The sequence below is a fragment of the Acomys minous genome (assembly GCF_964271855.1).
Source record: "Acomys minous genome assembly, chromosome: 9".
Lineage (NCBI taxonomy): Eukaryota > Metazoa > Chordata > Mammalia > Rodentia > Muridae > Acomys > Acomys minous.
In genome coordinates, this window is record NC_140490.1 from 48,323,401 (window position 1) to 48,346,394 (window position 22,994).

At 43.2% G+C, this 22,994-nt stretch overlaps 1 long non-coding RNA gene across 3 annotated transcripts in view; it reads right to left on the reverse strand.

Annotated features, from left to right (window-relative positions):
* LOC311606020 overlaps positions 1 to 22,994 on the reverse strand; it is a 186,698-nt gene that overhangs the window by 68,954 nt on the left and 94,750 nt on the right. The window contains exons 3-4 of one of the 3 annotated variants that reach the window (XR_014782161.1): positions 20,309 to 20,489; positions 17,245 to 18,801 (exon numbers count right to left, since the gene is read on the reverse strand). The exons of 1 other annotated variant lie outside the window; for it this stretch is intronic. This is a non-coding gene — a long non-coding RNA (uncharacterized lncRNA). Of the gene's footprint in view, positions 1 to 17,244; positions 18,802 to 20,308; positions 20,490 to 22,994 lie in introns of those variants that run through there. One more of the 3 variants, XR_014782162.1, reaches the window with a different exon arrangement.

The window sequence follows — 22,994 nt, forward strand, 5'->3', positions numbered from 1 at the left end:
GATGAGAGTCCTGTGGCTGAACTTCCAGGCCTCCACTCTCACTGCAGGTGTTCTTACGTTAGGGAAAGCACCACCATCATCTAGGCTGGAAATCGCTCGCCTTCTAGCTGTTCTCAAGGTCATATAATTTTAATGGTCTTGGTGGCTTGCTGTTTTCCCTTCTCCGTGTTACAGTTAGGGGCCAAACTGCCAACATAAAGGAGGGCCTCTTAACTCCTCAGATTCACTTCCAACAAGTGTAAACGGCACATAATGATATACCAATATGATGTACCTTATAGAGAGAAGAGACAAGGCTTCAAAGCAGAGAAGCTGGCTGAAAACTGGAAGTGATACTTGATTGGCACATCTTCCAAGCACCTGTGTCTACAGAAGAGTTGTTGGATGTGAGGCAAGTGTCAGCAAAAGTAAGAACCTGCACCTCTGTGCCTGAGAAGAGAGGTCTTTCAATCCTGAGAGGGAAAGTTCAGTGGGGTCGCTCTATCTCCAAGGCAGCTGTTCAGACTAGGTAATTGATAACTTCAAATGGTACCAGCAGTGGAACTGAAAGGTTTAAAAAGATGCTTAAGCAAATGGAGCCTGTGTGCCAGTCAAAATATATCTGAGGCTGGAGAGGTGTCTCAGTGCTTAAGAGTGTGTAGTTCTCCCAAAGAGGACCCATGTTCACTCTCCAGCACCCACACTGGACCAGTCAACATCCTGTAACTCCAGACCAAGGGGATCTGGTGCCCTCTTCTGGTTCCCATGGGCACCTGCACACACATGCATTCATACATACAGTTTTTAAAAATTTATATAATTCTTCCCACAACTTTCTAGGTACACAGAAGCCATTTAAAAGTCCAAATTATCCAGAAGATCCCCACACCTCTCTTTTCTTAATGAAAATATCCATGCAGGTTTATAAATTGTTAGCAAAAACAAATGGACGAGGGTCATCATGTAATAGGACTTGAGATTTCTTGAAACATTTGTAGATTTCACAGACACTAAGAAGCTATATTCTTAACAAAATTCACACTGGGTATGCTGTTTTGATTTGAACTCAATATTTGAGGGAAAGGAAATTAAATCAGCACTTGAGTTGTTGTTTTCTTTTTTGATCTACACCAGACTGGTACGTCTGGACCCTGCGATCAAGATAGAATCTCATTATCCTGGTTTTTAGTCTGTGACCTGTCAGAGCGGACGCTAGGGTTTGAATGGAACGGCAACACATGCTTCTGAGATGCCTAATTGTGGCAACACAGAAGTGTTGAATAAGCTTCACATTGAAAATGTTGTTCGTTCTCTGTCTAAGCCTTCAGTGTTAAAAAAAAATGGGTAGAAAATAGATAGTTGGGCAAAGGCTGTTGCTTTCCTGATGTTCTCAGAAGGCGGTTCCCCATTCTTGGCTTTGCCTTGCTGCTGGTTTTGATCTGAGGCTGGCAAGCAGATGAATACCATATGACACACACACACACACACACACACACACACACACACACACACAGAGTGCATACATGCATGAATACACACACATGCATGCATGTTCACACACATGTGCATGGACATGGGCTCGTTCTCTCTCTCTCTCTTTGTCTCCCCCCCCCCCCCACCAATCGGGAGTACTGGAGTACTGCTGATCTGCTCTCCTCCCTACCCTTTAAATGGAAAGCCCTCCAGGGAAGTTTTATGTACTATAAACAAGAACTCTATAGGATACGATAATAGGGTCTGTGAGAATGCAAACAAAGTAGAAAGGGAGCAGGAAGCCAGCCTGCTGATGCTGATGAGAAATTATGCAACAGAGACTTCATTTACAGAGGCTCATCATATTAAAATGCCCCTCTCAACTGATATTTTCTCCAAAGATTTAAACCAAAACGGACTTAGTTCTCAAGGAGCCATGTCTAGACACAGAACTTAATGTGTCTTTCCCACAGATACTCAACTATAATATCTGTCTCTTTAACTGAGCATGTCTGAATGTAGCACTGTGGTGAAGAATAAGGAGATGGTGAAGGCTGATTTTATTTTGGTAATCAAGGAAGGTCTCACTTGAAAAAAAGAGTCTTCTTAAAAAGGAAAAAAAAAAAAAAGAGTGGAGGAGATAGCTCAGGATTAGGAACTGAGTTCAGTTCCCAGAACCTACATAAACAAAACAAATAGGGTGGCACAAGTTTATAATCCTGCCACTGGGGTACAAGAGACAGGAGGTACCCAGGGGCTTTCTGACCTCTCAACCAAACCTATGAGACATCCCCACAAGGTGACAATGAAGGGACTGTAGCCAGACGGAGCATGGCGAATAGGGCTCTGGCAGCCCTTGCCTTTCTCCCTCACTCCCTCTGCCTTGCTAAAAACCATTAGCTTACATTCCTACAGGAGGGCACCAAGGTCTATTCCCTTATTTAGGCCACTTCCTCCTCCTGAGACTGACTACCAAGGTTTAGCTATCAAAGTATTGAAGTCCAGCAATCAAATGCCCCCTTAGGTTCACCTAGTTAACATGCCAATTTAAGTTAAACACTTCATCCTAACTTGGGGTTTCCCCCTTTTCCTTTATTAACTGCCATTTGCCTATGGGCCATGTCTGTCTCCTCTCTATCCATAGGTAGGCCTCTGCGTCCTCCTCTTCCTCTGGGACAAACGCCCCTTCCACGTCTCCCTTGTTTACTTTCCCTTCTCCCCTGTCTTTGTCTATTAGTCCCTATCCTTTGTCCCTCTGGAGCAAATAAATCCTCTTTGTTCCAAGAAAGGGAACACACCAGTCCCTTCAGAAAAGAAACAGCCAGGGTTGACTTCAAGGCTTCATATCTACTTCTCCACACAGATGCACCTTACTCACATGAAAGTGGATGCACACATGCACACACACACACACACACACACACACACACACACACACACAGGACAGAAAATACTTAGCTGAACTTAATGTGCAAAGGAAGATGCTGATTTCAGTACTGCAATGGTAGAATGAGACTGTTGCATCATGGAATCCCATATATATCAACGATGCTAATTCAACATGTTCTTTCCTGTATTAGTCAGAGTTCTCTGTGTGTGTATGAAGGGGGAGAGGGAGACAGAGACAGTGAGAGAACACACACACAGATAGTGAGAGAGAGACAGAGACAGAGACAGAGAGACAGACAGAGAGAGAGACAGACGGAGACAGAGACAAAGAGAGAGACAGACAGACAGAGACAGAGACAGAGAGAGGCAGAGAGACAGAAAGAGAAACAGAGACAGAGAGACAGAGACAGAGAATAAAAAATTCTATAATCAGAAATTTCTCATTCCAAAATGAAATGTGAAGCCAAGAAATGCATAAATGGACAAACATGGAGATATTCTTTTCCAGGGGACAAAAGAGCAAAAGTAGCTCAGCTTAGTTTTGTACAAGAGGAAAATCACTAAAGAAATTGCTGCAAGTTTGAAAGCTCATGACCCCAGAAAATATACTGAGTTCTCACTAATAAACAAAGAACATCAGTGAAGGTAATGGCATAATTATAAAGACAAACACAAAATTGCAAATTCTCCTTTCTTCTCTCCACTGATTTAAAAGCAATTGCACAGAATAGTACATAATGCGTTGTTGGACCTTCAACATACTGGAATGTATTAGCTTTGCCAATAAGAGAGAAAAAAAAAAGATGTGGGTGGGAACAAAACTACACTGGGTGAAGGAAATGGTGCCAGATGGTAACTTGAATCCACAGGAACAAATGAAAAGAATCAGAAATTATAAATAAGAAGTTTAATGTCGAAGAGGCCACAACTACGTAATTGTAATGTTTCATTTAACTTCTTTGAAAAAGATGAGATAATGTAAAGCAATCATTATAAGATTGTACGTCTGACTCTACAGCATTTATAGCCATAATATGCACAATCGGAACAGATAAAAAGTGAGGAAAAGAAACAGAATTGCATGGGAGCCATATCTTTATAGCCTAGGGGAATTAAGTTAACATGAGTCTCAAGCTGATTTTGGTAAGTTTAGATCAAAACACTGAGCCTTGGGCCAAGCAGAAGGCACTAAGCGGGAGAGTGAAAGAGCGACTAGTGCAACTCAGTGTTACTTATGAAATATTTACTTAGGACAAAAGGCACCAGTTAAATAGAGTAGAGAGATGAAAAGTGGTCTGAGAACTAAGAAAGATACAAAAGGGCATACGAATGAATCAAATTATCCTATTAAGAGTAGAGGCTGTTACAGAGGATAAAAACTACAAAATTTAACAGCATATTGTTTACAGAAAGAATCATTTAAAATTTAAAGATAAATCAATTACAACTGAAATTTGGCACAGCAACTAAAAGAGAGCTGGGTAAAATACAATAGGATAAGACAAGCTGAAGTCTGAATAAAAAACTCTTACAAGACACAAAGAAAGGTGCAGGGGTCAGTCAGTCTGTTAGTAAGATGACGAACACATATGGACCCCACAACAGAACCATTCAAAATATAGGGAAAATATTGAGAGAAATTATCCCAGTTTACCTTTTGTTGCTGTGGTAAAATATCCTAATGGTTACAATTTTAGGGGGGAAAGTTTTGTTCAGCTTACAATCCATCCTTGTGAGGAAGTCAAGGAGGGGACTTGAAGCAGCTAGTCACATCCACAGTCAAGGGCGGAGAGAAAAATAAATATTGGCATGTTTTTTTCATGCTCAGTCCCCTCTCTTAATTTTTTTTCTCTATTTTGGATAGTTCTGTGGTGAGGTACATACGGGTTCATCCTCTTACTAATAGACTGACCCCTTTGCCAATGTTTTTCTTTGTAAGAGGGTTTTTTATAGACTTTATTTTGTCTAGTGCTATTATATCTTTGTTATATAGTCTGGGTTCCCCTGCCTAGGTAATGTTGCCACCCAAGATGGGCTGGTTCTTTCCACTTCAATTAACATTAGTACTAGAGACGATCCCCATAAACGTACTCACCAACCATTCTACTCTATATAACTCATTAGTAAGATTACCTTTCCAAGTGACTTTAGGTTATATCAACTTGATAATTAAAACTAACCATCACAGGAATGTATAGAGACATGTGCAATTCTACTATGATAAGGAACATTCCAATACCAGACCTTCAATACCACACAGATCAATAAGGAAAATAAAAGATTTGATCAACATTCTAAAGTGTGTGTGTGTGTGTGTATGTATGTATGTAATTAGATAACTAAGCATATGATATACATTTTTCTCAAATACACATGATATTGGATGATATATACCATATTTTCAGCCACAAAACAATCTCAGTAAACTTTAAAGGTTGCTTCAATCAAAACAGAATGAAATGAGATGTTAAAACAGAGGGAAAAGTTCTGAAAAAAAGAAATTAGAGATATCCTAATAGACTAGAAATGAAGATATAGGATAGCCTATTAATAGCTTCTTGCTATAAAAATGTCTATACTTAAAAACTATATATATTTCTCAGATCAATAGCCCAACTTTCTTCTTTAAAACAATAGAAAAAGAAGAAAATAACAAGTTAAACCAAAAGTAACTAGAAAAAGGAAATAATAGGAATCAGAAAAGAAACTGATGCAATTCTGTAGAAAAACTGTAAGGAAAATAGAAAAATCTATAGTTAATATGAGTAAAAACTGGAGCTGGGTCTTTGGAAAGAAAAACAGAACTGACAAAAAGGAAAGAGAAAAACCACAATGATCAGAATCTGAAATGAAAGAGTGACCACGACTACCAACATATCAGAGTAAAAAGTTATAAAATAATATTATGAACAATTATATAGCAAGATTTAATAATGGCCATCACATGGAAAATTCATCCCAAAATGATACAAAATTTTAAAACAAGAAAAAAAAAAAAGAGTATGAATGGTCTTTAAACAAGCAAATGATAATTAGCGATCAAAATGCTATCCATACCAAGATGTCTTCATGGGTTCATTTTCCAAGTGCTTAAGTAAGAGTACAACAGTCCATTAAGGATAATTCCCCAAACTAAGAGGAGAAGCAACACTGGCCAAGTGCCTATGAGACAAAATTACCAATGCCAGACAAAGATAGCCTAAGAAAAGCCAACTGCAGACAATATGTCTATGACTCAGGACTCAACAATCCTCACCCCAATTCTAGCAACCCAAACCCAACAGGATATAAAAAGAGCTACACACCACAACCCAGAAAGATTCATGCCAGAAATACAAGGCGGGCTATGTGGTAGTTGGGATGAGAGTGACCCTATTAGGTTCATATATTTGAATGTCTCATTCCCAATTGTTGGGCTGTTTTGAGAGAATTGGGTGGTGTGGTCATGTTGGATGAGGTGTGTCACTGGGAGTGGGCTTGAAGGTTTCAAAAGCCCACACCAGGCCAAGTCTACCTCTCTTTCTGCCTCCTGCCTGAAGATATGAATATAATCTCTCTGCTAACTGCTCCAGCACCATGCCTGCCTGATGCTTTGCTCACTACCATGACTGTCATGGGCTTACACTCTGAAACTGTAAGCAAGTCCCCAACTAAATGTCTCATTGTATAAGTTGTCTTGGTCATGATGTCTTTTCCAAATAATAGACCAGTAACTACAACAGGTTATATCACCCAAAAGCAATGATGACAATGAATGCCGTTCAAATAATAGAAAACTAAAAACATGTGTATCTCAATAGATACATCAAAAGCATCTGACAAAACCCAACACCTGTTTATAATGAAAAAGCAAATGCAACATGATTTCTGGTTCATTGTGTAAGGAGATTATTATTCTCTTCTAAAGCAACTAAAATCTAAACAGGTTCACTAAGTCCCCATTTATCAGATCACACAATATGTTTTCTGTAAGTCTAAAGCAAGTTTTATCCAAAACCCAAACAAAACCAAACCAAAAAAACCCTGTCCTTTCTAAGCAAGAACTACAGTAAAGGGCATTTAGTGAGGTGATTATGGGCATGTTCATAGACACTATCATACAATTATGCTGCTATTGTGGCTGAGTAGTAATTATTGATGACTGCTTTGAAGTGGTTTGTTTGTTTTTGTTATATGAGCAAAAAGCAACAACACTGCCTGTTCCCTGAAACATAAGTGAACTTTGAGGTTCCTCTGAAAGCCTTAAAACACCACATTGGCAATGCGCATGGGGTCATTACCTATAGTCCACAACGATTCCCTTCCTACCTATAGGATCAGGACTGTCAGGAGTGACAAGAGGATGGCTGGACCACTAGACCCTTTCTACACTTGGGACACACACTTCCTAGACCCCAGCTTGAAGGAAACAGCTCTCCATTCTGCGGTAACTCTTTCCCCAGTGACCCACATCTGCCATCAGGCTGTGTGTATGTTGAGAGCATAGGATTCTGTCTTACATCTTTGCATCTGTCACATCTGTTGCTGTTGGCAGCACAGCTGGGGAATGAAGGACTGAACAGACTACACCTACAGTCCTGTGCTGCAGATGCATGGTGCATTTTGTTAAATGGATGCATGACGTCAGAGCAGAAGTCTAAGACATAGTCTGCACTCCCGAGAAGTAAGACGTCAGTGAGATAAAATTGGCAGGGTAAAGAGGAAAGTTGTGGGAGAGTCTAGGTGTGTGCTTTATTGTGTGTGTGCTTTATTTATTATTGCTTATTTAATCAACATTAAATATATTAAAGAAATTCCAAGGAAGAGAGGTGACTGGGGATGGAATAACCAAAGAAAGTGCTGGACTGTAGTGATGGGAAATGTAGCTAAAATATAGATAATGTGAGGAGGGAAAGAAGGGGCAAGTGAGGGTATGCAGATGAAGAATGTTGGAAGATAGAAAGCCAGGGAAACAAGAGTATGAGCATAAAGTTCACTGAAGCCATAGAAGGTCCTCAGAGCACACTGTGAAAGGGGAGAGCCTCTCCAGGCCTTTAAGACAAGAGAGTTGGGGCTGTAGAGGTGACTCAGAGGTTAAGAGAGCATACTGCTCTTGAGAGGACCTGGGTTCGCTTCCCAGCACCAAAACAGTACTTCTCGCAAAGGATTGGAGTTTGGTTCTCAGCACCCACATGGCAGCTAACAACCATCTGTAACTCCAGTTCCAAGAGATCCAATGCCCTCTTCTGTCTCCCACAAGCACTACCTGTGCATGGTGCCTAGGCTCACCATCAGAAAAAAAAAAAAAGATTAGGTAGGATGAAGCCACATAGATGAACAGAGAAGGCTTGTGGGACAGACCACACAAGAGCACCATCAGGTCCCCAGATGCCCATTCCTTCTTTGCCCAAGCATACGGACAGGCTACACTTCCTGCTCTTTCTTCCTCCACACATGTCCACTCAGAATGTGAGCTGGCGGTTATAATTTTGAAGACATGATATGTTCAAGTTAGATAAGAGCAGTAGTGACGTCTTAGAAGATGGCAAAGCTGCAAAGTGGGTCCTTGAATCTCTGCATCAAGGAAGCTCCTTGACAACTATGACGGCCTGAGGTGGCACGTGATGACACCCTGGGATACCATGAGAGACAGTGTTACAGAGACCAGGAAAAGCATCTCTGGAGAAACAGTCCAGATGAGGAAAAAAAGTGAAAGAAGTCAATCAAGCCCTAGGCAGAAAGAAGAAGTTGCTGGAACCAGATGGAGCACATGTGCAGTCAAGAATGAAACAGGGTATATAGAAGATGACCACATAGGCCAGTTCAGTCTTAGCCACCATCTCCACCAGGAAGCCGCCACCTCAGTCCTTCCTTCATGAACATCACCAAGTTCAGCCTCGTGCCCATTGGTGGGGTCTCATAATGACATGAATCTGTTGCTTACCCCTCTCATCTCATCATTAGCTGTGTATTTATGGAAAGGACACAATAGTGGGTTGCATGTGAAATGCCCACTTAAGCTCATGAGTCTGAACACTTGGTTCCCAGATGGTGGAGCTGTTTGAGAAGGCTGTGGGACTTTCAGGAGGAGGAGCAGACTTGCTGGAGACAATTGAGTCTATAGAGGTCTTACAGCTGGCCCCACGTTCCAGCCGCTGTTTATTATTCTTTCAAGATGGAAGGAGATGAGTCATTTGCATACTCCTGCCACCACGGAAGCACTTCCTGCCATGCTTTGCCTTCCCTCTTGGTAACGTGAATCCTACTGTTGGACCCTAGAGTCCACTTCGGGAAGGGTGGACCCTAGAGTCCACTTCAGGAAGGAGGGTCGTAGTGAGAGACCACTCAAACACCACAGCGCTGATGCAAAGAGCAAAGGTTTATTGCTGGCGCGTCAGGGTACCTCAGCACTCGAGAGACCAAGGGACCCTGAGTAGCTGTTACAGACTGCTTATAAAGACTAAAACCGCAAGCCAGGAGGAGCTGACCTTTAAACTGATTGGCTGGGCTGCTGTATCTAAGGTATGTGAGCAGGATGATTGGCTCGGGCCAGGTTAACCGGGGGTCAGAGAGCGGGGAATACCTAAGGCTGCAGGTGGTGGTTTCTTGGACCTAGGGCAGGGATCAGCTTGGCCTTGTTTTTCAGGCCTTTAACTACTCCTCAAAATGAGCCCTATCTCCTTTAAGTTGTTTTTGTCCTATACTTAAACGTAGTAGAGTACCATATTTTCTGGCGTATAAGATGACCTCCAACTTTTTGAGTTAAAATATAGAGGTTTAGAATATACGCGCCGTATAAGACTACCGCTCTTCCAACGCACACCCTGTGCAGCAAACTTGGCCATGTGTCTATTTATAGACAGGGTGCAGATGGCCAGGCATTTTATTAAATGCCAGCAGACAGCCAGTGCCAGCCTACACTGCCTCTTTAAGGTGCATTCCACACTCAACTGGAAGCACTCCAAGTCGAATAGGTGGGTTCTGGTCCTCCTTGACTCCTCCCTGCTTCATACTCCCAGCAAAGGGCGGGGGTGGGGGGGCGGGGGTTGGGGGTGGGGAGAGGAGGGCAGGGGCGCGAGATCGACCATGGCAGCCCCAACTGTCTGTGCCAGACATATGAAGCAAGGGGAAGCAAGCTGTAGGTAAGTGCCCAGCCTCTAAGAGGACCCCAGGCTTTGGTATGGATTTTTCAGGATTTAAAAAGTTGTCTTATACACCAGAAAATACGGTAACAAGAAAAGTAACTCAAGTGGGTGCCCCCTTGCACAGAAGTTTTCTGATTTTAAAAATATTTCAGCACGTATGCAAGCTTGCAGATGTTTCTGGTGTCCATGGTGACATTGCAGGCCTCTTTGTCACAGTGGCTAGGACTGGCATGATGTTAATTGTGTTAGGGAGCAAAGAAGGATTCCTGGAGACAACTCATTTTCCTGGGACTTTGATTGTTACCCCTGTAAAGTGACCTCCTTTCAGAGAGTCCTTGGTTTCCCTGCACCCACTTTTCCTTCAGATTCTTTCTAAGGATGACCCATTTCTAACTAAGATTGCTTCCAGATAACAGGTTGTGGGGAGCCTTCATTAAGGAGGGAAGTTTCTCCTTCAATGGAAACCACTAGAAACTGTGAAAAGACACAGTCTGAAGCGAAGGCCCCCTGCCAGTAAGATGACCCAGTTAAGAAACAAAACAAAGTGCAGACAAACCAGGGGAATACATGGCTGCCCGCAAGCCCCTCCCTCCAGCTCCTGAGGGTTACAGAGGCTTCTAGGAAGTTTTAAACACGATAAGCTAATTTCACTCCCCAGAATTGAAAAATATGTCAGGCTACCACAAGGGTCTCCCCAAAGGAGTCAAGGTGTGATCTTATTCACACGAATGGTGAGGGGTTTTATTCCTATCTGGTGAAGGCAGCCTTCCTCATTGTGTCCCATAGCTCTCTAGCGTTCATGGTAGAAAATAAGCCAGGCCTGCTGCTATCACAAAATAACTCAGCAATGATTCTCCACCTATTAATTTGGGCATGAGTTAGGTGTTACAGTGACAAGAAAGATGAAAAAAAAAGTTTTTCAGGTGTTGTTTGTTTGTTTTTCTGACTTATCCCCTAATGACTGATAAGAATGAGAGAACAACTCTATGAACTTTCCTGTTACTGTGACGAAGCACCTGAGGTAATTAACTTAAAAAGAACAAAGACTTATGCTGGCTCATGTGTTTCAGGCTGTTATTGCTTGTCCTGGTTCCTTTGGGTCTGTGGTAGCACAGTGCTTCCTGGCTGGAGTATGTGGCAGAATCACACAGCTGAGAGAAACAAAGGGTTAGCATCCCTTTCAAACTATGTAGCCAACGACCCACTCTCTCTCTTCTAAACCTCATTCCTTAAACCTCTCCCAAACCACCAAGTTGGTGACCTTTAACACACAGTCCAGAGCGTCAGGACATTTCAGACCCAAACTACAGGAAAATACCTCTCAAAGTTTTGACGTCAGAGCTTAAAGCAGGCAGAGGCAAACACGATCCCCTTTTGGAATCTCTTATTTCATCTTTAAGTCTTGTAATTTTGTTGATCATGCTGAGGGCTCTGTATTTGCATTAGAACAAAAACACTGTCTTCCAAATGTTGGAGCAGCACTCCCAAGACAAACAATAATGTGTTCTTCTTGGGCTTTCAAGGAAAATACCGCTGACCCGTCCCTAAAGATCATCTGCGGCCCTGTTGTCGGAGTGTGTTTTTCTACAAATTCATGACATTCATTTTTAGTGTGGAGGCCACCACCCTAGCCTTGTTTGAGACAGCAGAAAAGTGGATTCATTGACACCTGAGTGTTAGCCCCGGTTGATGGTACAAGGCTATTAGAAATGCTGGAGAAGGGCAAGCAAAGGATTGAACATGGCGCCACGGACTGTGGCCATTGATGGTTAAACCAAAAATCACAGGGGTGTTATGGCTTATTTTCTTGTGACCAATGAGTGAGACGGCAGCACATTAGAAAAGACTGGCCAAGTGTTCATGGTGGCTCCTTACTCAATGGTCTTCGGTTTCCTGAGGGCTGCATTTCTTTTCTCCACCCCTCCTTCATGCCCTCCACTCTCCAGAGGAGAGGTGACCAATCCTCTCCTGAAATTTCTGCATACTACAGACAAGCAATCAGAAGCCAGGGAGATAGGGCTGGTATTTTCTTCTGTGTTGAACAGAAAGGGGTGGAATCTCAGAGTCATTTTGATTTGCATTTCCCTGATGACTAAGGGTGGTGAGCATTTCTTTAAGTGCTTCTTGGCCATTCTAGAGTGCTCTGTTGAGAATTCTCTGTTTACCTCTGTAGCCCGTTATTTTAAAATTGTATCATTTTGCCTGTTGATGGTTAATTTCTTGAGTTCCTTACATATTTTAGCTATTAGGCCTTCGGTGGATGTAGGATTGATAAAGATCTTCCCCCAGTCTGTACACTGCCATTTCATTCTCCCAACAGTGTCCTTTGCCTTAAGAAGCTTTTCAGTTTTAGGAGGCGCCATTTGTTAATTGGTGATCTTAGAGCCTGAGCTGTTGGTGTTCTGTTCAGGAAGTTGTCTCCTGTGCCAGTGAGTTCAAGGCTCTTCCCCACTTCCTCTTCTAATATGCTTAGTGTATCTGGTGTTATGTTGAGGTCTTTGATCCACTTGGACTTGAGTTTTGTGCAGGGTGATAAGTATGGATTTTCTATTCACAGTTTCTACATGCAGGCATCCAGTTAAGCCAGCACTGTTTGTTGAAGTTGCTTTCTTTTTTCCCTTGTCTGGTTTTGGCTACTCTGTCAAAAATCAAGTGTCTATAGGTATGTGGGTTTATTTCTGGGTCTTCAGTTGGATTCCTTTGATCAGCCAGTCTGTGTTTATGCCAGTACCATGCAGTTTTTATTGCTATTGCTCTGTAGTACAGCTTGAAGTCAGGGATGGAGATAACTCCAGAAGTTCTTTTGTTGTTTAGGGCTGTTTTAGCTATCCTGGATTTTTTGTTTTGTTTCGTCTTCCATATGAAGTTTAGAACTGTTCTTTCAAGGTCTGTTAAGAATTGTGTTGCTATTTTGATGGGAATTAAAGTGGGGTGGGGAGGGGGGAGGAGAGGCAGGGTCGAAGGGGGAAAAAGAGAAGACACGTGAGGTGAGAATGGCTGGAGAAAACCCTGCCAGGGCTTAGAGGATCCAACGCCTTCAGAGGCTAGCGCCTATGCCCTACTGGGATTAAACAATCCGTGGACTAAAGAGTCAACATGGCTCAACTCCAGGCGGAGTCAGTCAGATCCGAGTCCTGTCATTCTCCACAGTTATGTGGAGAGTAGGGTCTGACTCAGACATGAACTCTAGTGCCCCATATTTGACCACTTCCCTGTGATAAGGAGGCCTGGTGGCACTCAGAGAAAGGATAAGCAGGCAACCAAGATGAGACTTGATAGATAGCCTATGACCATATAGTGGGGAGGAGGTCTCCCTCGGTCATAGACCTAGGGGAAGGGGAATAGGGTGAAAGCGGGAGGGAGGGAGGAATGAGAGGATACAAGTGAGGGGAAAACAATTGAGATGTAGTCTGAATAAATTAATTAAATAATACAAACATCTTTTTAAAAAGGAAAAAAAAAAGATGTTTCTCATTGTCCCCAATCTCTTCCCCTTGAAGTAAAGCTGATGTATAGGTCATGCTTGTTTGCACTATAGATAATTCCTGCCCATTATTTAGGGATTTTGTTTGTTTGTTTGTTTCATTGAGTGCCTGTGATGACAGTATGTTTAACCTGCTGACATACCCTTCTGTAGATAACTTCAGTGTTTTTCATTCTGCTTCCTGGAGACTTTTCACCAGCTTCAGACATCACCTGACTTTATTCTTGCAGTGAACTGGAGATGTCTGGGTGAGGGCACCTCAGCTCAAGTGGCATTTCCGTGGGACAGTGGGTGGAACTGACAAGGCCAATGATTTTTATTTTAATGTATTCTTATTTCTTCTTTGAGAATGTATGATGCACTGGTAATCAGATCACATCCACCTCCCTCTCTCTCTCCTACAACTCTGCCCAAGCCCCGCCTACTAAATCCCTTTACAAACCTCATGCCCCTCCCCCACCACTGAGTCCAGTTAGTGTCTTCTTGTATGTGCACAAGTATGAGGCCACCCACTGGAACACAGACAACCTACCAGGAGTCCCTAGCTCTGAGGAAAACTGACATTCGCTCCCTCGGAAGCCGTCAATTGCCAGTAGCTTCACAGCTAATGGCAGGATAAACACGTCACCATTTCCAGTTCTCTTCCTATTTGATTTTCCTTCCAGTATTTTTATCTTAAGATCTGGCAGCCTGTCAACTCTCAGTCCCATGTATCAGGCTATTTCTTCTCTAGATAGCACCATGAAGGGCTCTCTCTGTGTAGTCTCAGGTGCTGGGGATGATGTGTCTGCCTGTGAAATACGTTCCTTTTGTGTCACAAAATAATGGCAAAGGTTCTTTTTATTTCTCCGTGGGATCACATCAGTCCCCACCCATCCCCCCCCCCCACACACACACCCTGAGTCCTGGTATTCAACACCTTGCTATTTTGTTCTTACTTTAAATATGGAAAAGCAGAAGCAGCTGCAGGGTATAGAATTGTTGTGAGCAGAACAACACCATTACCAGGCCAGAAAGTTATTCACTAGAAAGACTTCCAAAAAGCCTGACAGAATACCAGTGTTCCAGGAAAGCCTGCTTCACTTTAAACACCATTTGCTTTGTAATTCCTTAACAATAGCATTCATTTTTGTGGGGTTTTTTTGTATCAGAGGATAGATAATATAATAGACTGGGTCATGTAATATAATTCTGACAAATGCTAAAGTAAAATCAATACATGAAAACATTAGCTTTGGCATGTTGGTGCAGAGTGCTGTTTTTGCTGCTTCTGGTTTAATTAAGGGAGTAAAAGGATGGCTCTATACTTTCCATCTCGAGGCTTGGGAAATTCCTTAAAACATCCTATAGTCTCTTAGTAACTTTGTACATTGACAGGCTATTTTGTAGTCGTATTTTATCCTGTGTCTTTTTCTGGATGCAACGTTGACACAAACGTAACATTCCCTGCATAATTGTAGCTTAAGCCATTAAACTCGAGTTAGGACTTAATGCCTCTGGAGAAACAAGTAGGTCTTGGGAAGTGGCTTTCCAAGGTCCCACTGACTCCTTTTGGGGAAAGGTATTATGAAAAAAAAAAAGATGAGGATAAAGGAGGAGGACAGAGAGAAGATGTAAGCAGAGGAGGAGGTGAAGGAGTGGGGGAAGCCGTGGGTGGAGGAAGGGACGAGGGGTCATAAGCTGTCACTCAGTTTGACTTTTAAATACAGCTTTCAGAATTTATTTCATGGATTTTTAAGGAGGTCATTTTCTAACGAGAATATATAGAGGCCTTTCTCTGAGCACTATGACAGTTGAGTAATGTGGGGACTCAAGGATTTCCAACTGACCAGGTATGAAGAAGGGATTAAGGGAAGGAAGGGGGGAGACAGAATTTCTTGGACATTGTCTTCATTCTGGGCAAACTTCCTGTCTATTTCACATATACTGTACAGTCACCCCTTGCTTTCCATGGGGGGATTGCTTCCAGGGCCTAGCCAACAGATACCCAAACCCTAGGCTGTTCAGGTCCTTATGGCAAATTGCTTACTGCTTGCTTTTCACCTGCCTTTGCCATCCTGTTTACTCTAAACCATTTCTGGAAGGGTGGCCCCATCCACTGCAGTAAATAGCTGTCATCTATGTTTTTAGAGCAGCATAATAAAAATGAGAAGAAAATCTGTACACACTCAGTATGAGTGTTTGGATTCATAGGTGCACAACCCAGTGATTTAGACAAAGGACCCTTGGTACATAAATTGAGGTCCCAAGGCTGGAAAGAAATGGCCCAAATCACACACTGCATAAAGAGCTAAGGCTAGCTGTGTTCCATGGGTTGTGTCATTTCTGTCACATCTGTGTTCATCTCAGAGAAGGACTTTGATGTGGCCAGCAGCGGCAAGAGCTCAAGAGAAAATGATGCAAGTAGCCTTGCATCTGGAAGCTGTGCACATAGAGCCACTGAGCCAAACAACAGAACTCAGTGCTGGACATTCCTGTGGGCTAAGATAAGGGTCCTTCATAGACCCCAATAGACCCTCCAAGAGCCCTGGGTACTACTGCCCAGAGAGAGACCTCCCAACACTCTATACAATTTAGGTCCAGGGAAAGGAGAATCACTAACCACAGTTCCCTTGCTGTCTGGTTATCTTAGGCAGAGAAAACGCTGCAAAGAACAAAGGTAAAGAATCTCTTCTCATGATGGAGGTTGAGACAAGAGAATTGTGATTCTGAGATGGATCTGGCCTACACAGTAAGTTCTAGGTAAACCTGGGCTACACAGAAAGGCTCTGCTTAAAAAATAAGTAGTAATAGTTCAGGAAATAAAATCTATTGTGCGACTTTACCTGGGGAGACATGATCAAATGTCTATTCATTATAAAGACTGTACCAGTGACAGATCAAAGACATTATTCTACCCAAGTCCAGTGTGGCACATGAATCAATTATTTATTCTGTACTTATTTGGAGCTTTAAGAATTTGGCGATGGAGATGAGGGAGGTCTACACCTGTCTGCATCTATTATTTCCTCCAGGTGGGTCACTGTCTCATTCCTCCACTTAAACCAAGAAACCCTAATAATTTCCGCCAGTCCTCAAGCACACAACATCAGGACTAGCCCTTACAGTCAGTCACCAGGCCCATCCATTAGACAGGGGAGCTGCTCTGGACAGAATAGCCCCAAGGCATCAGGAACCGTGCCTTAATGTTCCATCTCTGGTGACAAACGCCTGGCAAGTCGATGCTGTCTCTAGTCTTGTTCAATTGGAGTTTTAACAGCAGCTCATAATTGGGAAGAAGCCAAGTAGATTCCCCACTGATAGGTAGATAATGAGTGGCAGAGACAGTGCCAGAAGCCAAGTGTGTCCCATACTCTTCCACACTGTCTGAGAACGGGAGTGGGCGCTGCATCGCTGCGAATTGTCTCTGATCAGACTGTGGCTTGTACTCTGGCTTGCTGGTGACATCATGATGAGATTAGCAGAGCACACTTCTGGGGATGTCTGTGACGGTGTTCCCAGAGACACTGAGACCGCGAGGGCTCTCATATGGACAGGCTAACCATTATCGTTATTGGGAGGTGCTGAAAAGCCAGAAGCTGGGGCCGCATTGGAGAAAGTAGGTCACTAGAGACATAACCTCTGAGACTCTAAGCCACAGCAAGCCTTTCTTCCTTTTAAGGGGTCCAGTTGGCTATTTTGTCACAGCTACACACAGGTGACTAATACAGGCCCTTAGGATCACATTTCATAACAATGAAGGAATTGTACAGATAAGATGCTTTTGATTGCAGGTGACAGAATCCAAGCCAAGGGACTCGTGTAAGGAGTTGCATTAGCTCCCATGAGTGGAAATCTAGAGGTACTAGTCTATGGGTGTAGTGAGTGCTCATATGGTGGCAAGCAAGAAAGCAAAGAACAGGACTGAGACCAAGTCCAGAATGTTACCTTCAGAGCCATCCATAGTGGCCTACTTCCACCAGCCAGCACATACCTCATAAAGGTTTTATAATCTCCCACTGTCGTGAGCCATCAGTGCTCAGATCATGGACCCATGGATGGCCTTCTAGAGTAAAGCAGAGCAGCGGGTAAGGCGCTGCACATGGCCGGTGTCTCTGCCTTAGTAACATCTCTCATGGCTATGATGAGATACTCTGACAAAAGCAACTTCTGGGAGAAAGGGCTTGTTCTGGCTTACAGTTCAAGGTTAAGGCAGCAGGAGCTAGCTTTCCCATTTTGTGCAGTCCAGGACCCAAGCCAGGGCACATCCCTAGTCGTGGTGGGCAAGTCTACCCACCTCAGTTAACGCAACCAAGATAACGGCCCATTTCCCAGGGGATTCTAGTTCTCAAGATGACAACTTAGATTAACTATCACAAATCTCTGGGCTGTCTCCTGTGAGTCCATGGCTCCACCCTCTTCCCTGTTCTTCATCCTTAAGTTGACAGTGAAAAGTGGCTGTGCTAGTATACCTCCCACCTGCACTCTAAAATGTCCAAAGCAAAAGAGACTGTCTTCTGCCAGTCCATGTTGAGGACAAGGAAACACCTGAGCCACCAACATTCCCTTTGATATCACGGACTTAACTGGGTCATGAACCCCTGCCTGTCCAATGGCCCCATCTGAACTAACGCTGTACTTGAGTTGAATTGTCTCAGACCCACTAGGGTGCACACCTAGGGGTGAGAATCAGGAAGCCCAATCCTCTAACTAGTCCACGTACACAGGAGGTTGTGTTTGAGTTTGGTGTATATGCTAAGCCATTGTATATAACGAACTCAGGCATCCTTCAGTTTTTGTAGCCGTGGACATCCTGAAGGTAATCACCCAAGCATATTGAGGGGTGACTGACCTTTTTAACTGAAGGATCGCTGAGATAAAAACACACCAGCTTCAAATTTCCCTAAACTTTCAAACCAGTAGCTAAATGTCTTGATTTCTACTTTGAGTCAAAGAAAATGCCGCTGGGTTTTGTCAACAGCAAAGAAAACATGGTTAACTACTTTGCAGGCAGTTCATGTGTTCAACTCTCAGTATCTATTACGAATGCACCATGAGTCAAGCTATACTTGGCATATCTGTGAACGAGTGTGCGAAGCTTTCATGCAGAACGAAAAAACAATAACACCCATATTCGTGGATGGTGATATTCTGGGATAACCATATGTGACTAGTGTATCTTCAAAATATTTTATTCTGTTGATATGTGTAAGGCTTGACAATGCTGTTTTCTCGGCCTCTGATGTTCACGGAGGCTGCGGAGCTGGCGGCCTAGATCGTTCTTCTTTTCATATTCATAGGCGAAAAGTTACATCAGAGACGCTCTTCCAGTATAGCGTGCGAACTGTGGCCTCAAGAGCAACAATAAGGGCCCTTAAAAAAAAAAAAAGAAAAAAAAAGATTATTTTGTTTTTGTTTTACCTGCATGTATGCATTCCTTGTACTGTGTGCATTGTCTGATGCCCATGAAAGCCAGAAAAGGGCATCAGATCCCCCGGAAGTGGAATTACAGGTGACTGTGAGCCTCCTGTGGATGCTGGGAATCAAGCCCAGCCCTTGGCAAGAGCAGTGAGTATTCTTAACCGCTGACCCATCTTCCCAGCTCCAGTTTCTTAGGCCTTCCGAAAGCTCTTAAGTTATAAAGCAGACAGAACCTAAGTGGTACTAGCTAGTGAATGTTTTTTAACGACACACACGTTTTATGGTATACATGTTTTAATAGAACCAAACAGGGTTCTTTGGGGTCTAGACTGGTATGCAAACATGAGGGTAGCATCCCAGAGATATGACCCGCATCTCAGGGTTTATTTCTTAAGTGGTGCCTAGTTATAAAAGGGACTTAGGGCAGCTTAGAAGAGACTTGGTATGTACGAAGAAAAGCCGTTGAAGTAAGCGAAAAAGCTGAAGGCAAAGGAAAATGAGGAAAGTATCTCAAGTTTCTGTGGAATTCAAGATGCAAGCAAAGTCATAAGCCAGTCCTAGGATTTTTTTCCTCTATGAAATATGCATGTGTATATCATATTTTATAGAACCAAACATACACAAATCTGGACTTTAAAGGCAGAAAACTTATGAGGCTGGCATTTACATTTCAAATGTATTTTTTCAGTTTACAAAACAATTCATCATTATATTCCTTTAAGTGGTGGGTCTCTTGAATTTGGAACACACTCGTGCTGTCACAGATAAACTCCACATTCAGATCTGCTATGTACGGCACTTCCAATCCTTTCAGGGACAAGAGGAGCATAAATAAATAATTTCTGTCATGTAATACATGAGTGTGCAAATGCCACGTCAGGATACGACATCAACAACTCTACTGTTGATAGTCTGTTGAAGACACAGAGGGTCTCAGGAGCTAGCTCAGTTTCAGAAAGTGCTTACCTCGCACGCAAGCACAGGGGCCTGGGTTTGATTCCCAGAACCCATGTAGAAAAGTTGGGAAGGGGCAGGGCATGCTTGTGATGCGAGCACTGGAGAGGTAGAGACAGGTTAAGAACCTTGGGGCACATAAGCCTGGATAGCCTAGTCGACTGGGAGGATGGCGCCTGAAGAATGATGCCTGTGTCCTTTGGCCTTGAGACCATGTGTGCACGCGTGGGCAAGCACGTACACAACATGAGAAAGGATTTAGATCCAACTGGAGAAGAGTGTCAGGATAGTCTCCAATTAGGCCAGGATTCAACTCTTTTCAGAGGTACAGGCTGGATTGATGAGATGTGGAGAGGGCCAGAGCTCTGGAGGTCCTCGATGTTGCACATGGTGGCCCCTCCCCTCCCCCCACCCTCCTCCCCGCCCATCCTCTAAATTCTCCCTGCGATGTTTACTGGGTGGCTGTGGCCTCAAAGGAAGACAAGATCTTAACTGATAGCAGCACCTTGCTCAGAAGCTGGAGCATAGCAGGCACCAAGAGCACAGCCTGAGCCTTGCTTGCAGAAAGGAATGAGCTAGTTCCTTGTCCATTCTGAATCCGTAGGGACTTAAGCAACAGAGGAGCTTCGGGCCCATACTGAAGCTACGGGTTGGTGCCCCAGCCAGTGTAGAAGCAGACAGACAAACTGAGAGCACAGAGAGATGGGGCAAGAGGAAGAGACAAGTTACTGGGTGACATGGAGGGGACACAGCTGGTCCCAAAATAAAATATATGCAGGTCAGATGAGCACAATAAACTCTACTCACACAGTGGCCTGGAGTGTGCTCCAGGCAAAGAGAAGGACTGTTTGACCTTTGACCTTTCTATACTTACCTCCCAAGCAGCAATACTCCTCTGAAGGTTTGTTTCCCTTGCAAGACTGCCCTTACATCCCTTTAAATCCCTTAAATCAACAGTATTACAGATGCCAGAGATGAGTAACCTGCCCCTCACTGAGTGATCCCAGGGTACTGCAGACAACAGAAACTTCCCCTAGCAATCTTTCTTACTCTTCTTGTTATGTTTTTCTCAACAGTTTAACAGTGTGTGTGTGTGTGTGTGTGTGTGTGTGTGTGTGTGTGTGTGTGTCTGTGGGTGCAGGTGGAACACTAACCGATTTTGACTAAAAGCAAGCTTCCATTGTGTATTTACAAAATTAAAATTTTGGATTCATAACTTCCATTTTCCCCGGGCTATCCTTCAGAGGATCCCAAGACCTTGCCGGACACCCAGCCTGTTGCAAACAGTGAGCTTCTAACTCAAGACAAGAAAAGAGTGAGTGACAGAGGTGGATGTCAGAAGGCCTGCTCTGGACTCCTCCTACGTACATAGATATGTACACAATTGTACACTCACATGCATAACACACACACACAGCATGATCAGTTTTTTAAAAAAACACTAAAATTTTGTTTTTGAAATAACTACAAAGCTATAGGTCTACTTCTTCTCATATAAAATCTTCAATAGCCAAATCAAGAAAACAAAAAACAAAAACAAAAAAACCCTGTGCCTTTAAATTTTTGTTTCCTGTTGAAAAATTTGAGACTTTTTTGTTAATTTATTTTTGCATTTATTGTTGGAAAATGATGCTCTACAGAAACATATAAAACACAAGCTGTCTCTTATTTTGTTGGGTGACAAGTTGCTCAATTAAAAACAGGTTATGTTACATGCCCTTGGCCCCTCCGAGCTGATATTGTATTGTTCAGAATAGTACATGTCACCCTAACTTATTTCCAATGCATCTGTTACATTAGTAGGTGCTAATTAAACATGCATTTGTAGAGTGACTTTACATAAGACCATTTTGCAGTTTCCTGGATTATTTATGCAACACTTAGGGATCTGTGGGTCATAGATCTTACTATAAGCTTTGCTTCCTAAAATTATTAATGGAAAGTGAAGTCTCCCTAACAGAGCTCTTACAAATGCACTCAGAAAAATATCCAAGTCCAAATATTAAAGCAAACAAAAATGTATTATTCATGTACACCGTGCCCTGCATTTCCCAGAAATTCAATAAACCAACAGCAATGTTCATTATTAGAGATGGTGCTTTCATTGAAGTTCCTCACACTCCCTTTAGAAAAAAATCAGCCTGTCTATGAGAACCATCGGGAAGACGGCAGGTGTCGGGAGGCCTGGGTCTCTGGGGGCTCAGTCTGGCCTGTTAGGCCCCACATCCTGATCCAGTGTGGCCATGGTCTTTCTTCATGTTCCTACGCCTCCTTGTCAAATACACCTGAAACCCTCACCTCTGGGGCTAGAGACTTTGCTTAGTTAGCAGACGGCTTGCCAAGCGCGCACAGAGCCCTCAGCTTGAGCTCCAACACCAGGTAACTTTGGGTGGGGCGTGACTGCCCTGTAATCCCAGCACTCAGAAGGAGCAGAAGTTCAAGCTCAACCGTGGTTCCACAGTAAATCTGAGACAAAAGTAGGATACACATGACCCTGTCTAAAAAACAAGACTAAGTCCCAACCAGACAAACAAAAACGCAACCTCACATCTGAGCATCAGTTGCTTGAGGAACCCACCATTCTGCTCAGGTTTCCTGAATGGTTCTGGATCACCTTGGTATGCCCTCACTGGGAAGTGATTCCCTACTTTAACTGTGATGGTTTCCTTACCTTAATTCCTTTCACTGCTCTAGATCTTTCTTTCTCCCTTCCCAGAATGTCTATGAAATGAGAAAAGGGCCTTGGTGAATGAAGCTGATGGCCTAATTCTTAATCCAAAGTAGGGTATGGAAGGTTCTGCAAAGTTCTAGGGTAGAGACAGTTTGCCTTTGCTTAACTTGCTGCCTTCCAACTTCTTTGACCTCAGTAGCTTTGTCCTGGTGATAGATTGGCATCTCTCAGAACCAATGGGAAGATGAGGATGTTTTGAGAATGTCACAGTATCCCGTATTGAAAAGACAGTTCTAACTCGAATGGCTATGGCTGCCCCTCCCTTAGTCTCCTTGTCCTCCCTCGTCTGAACATTCAGGTCTCACAGCATCTTGGCTCAGTGACTTCATATAGTCAATAATTAAATCAAAAAAGGACATATGAGGGGCTGAAGACATGGCTTTGTTCCATCTTGCTGCTCTTGCAAATGACCGAGGTTCAGTTCCCAGCTCCCACATGGCAGCTCACAACCAAATATATC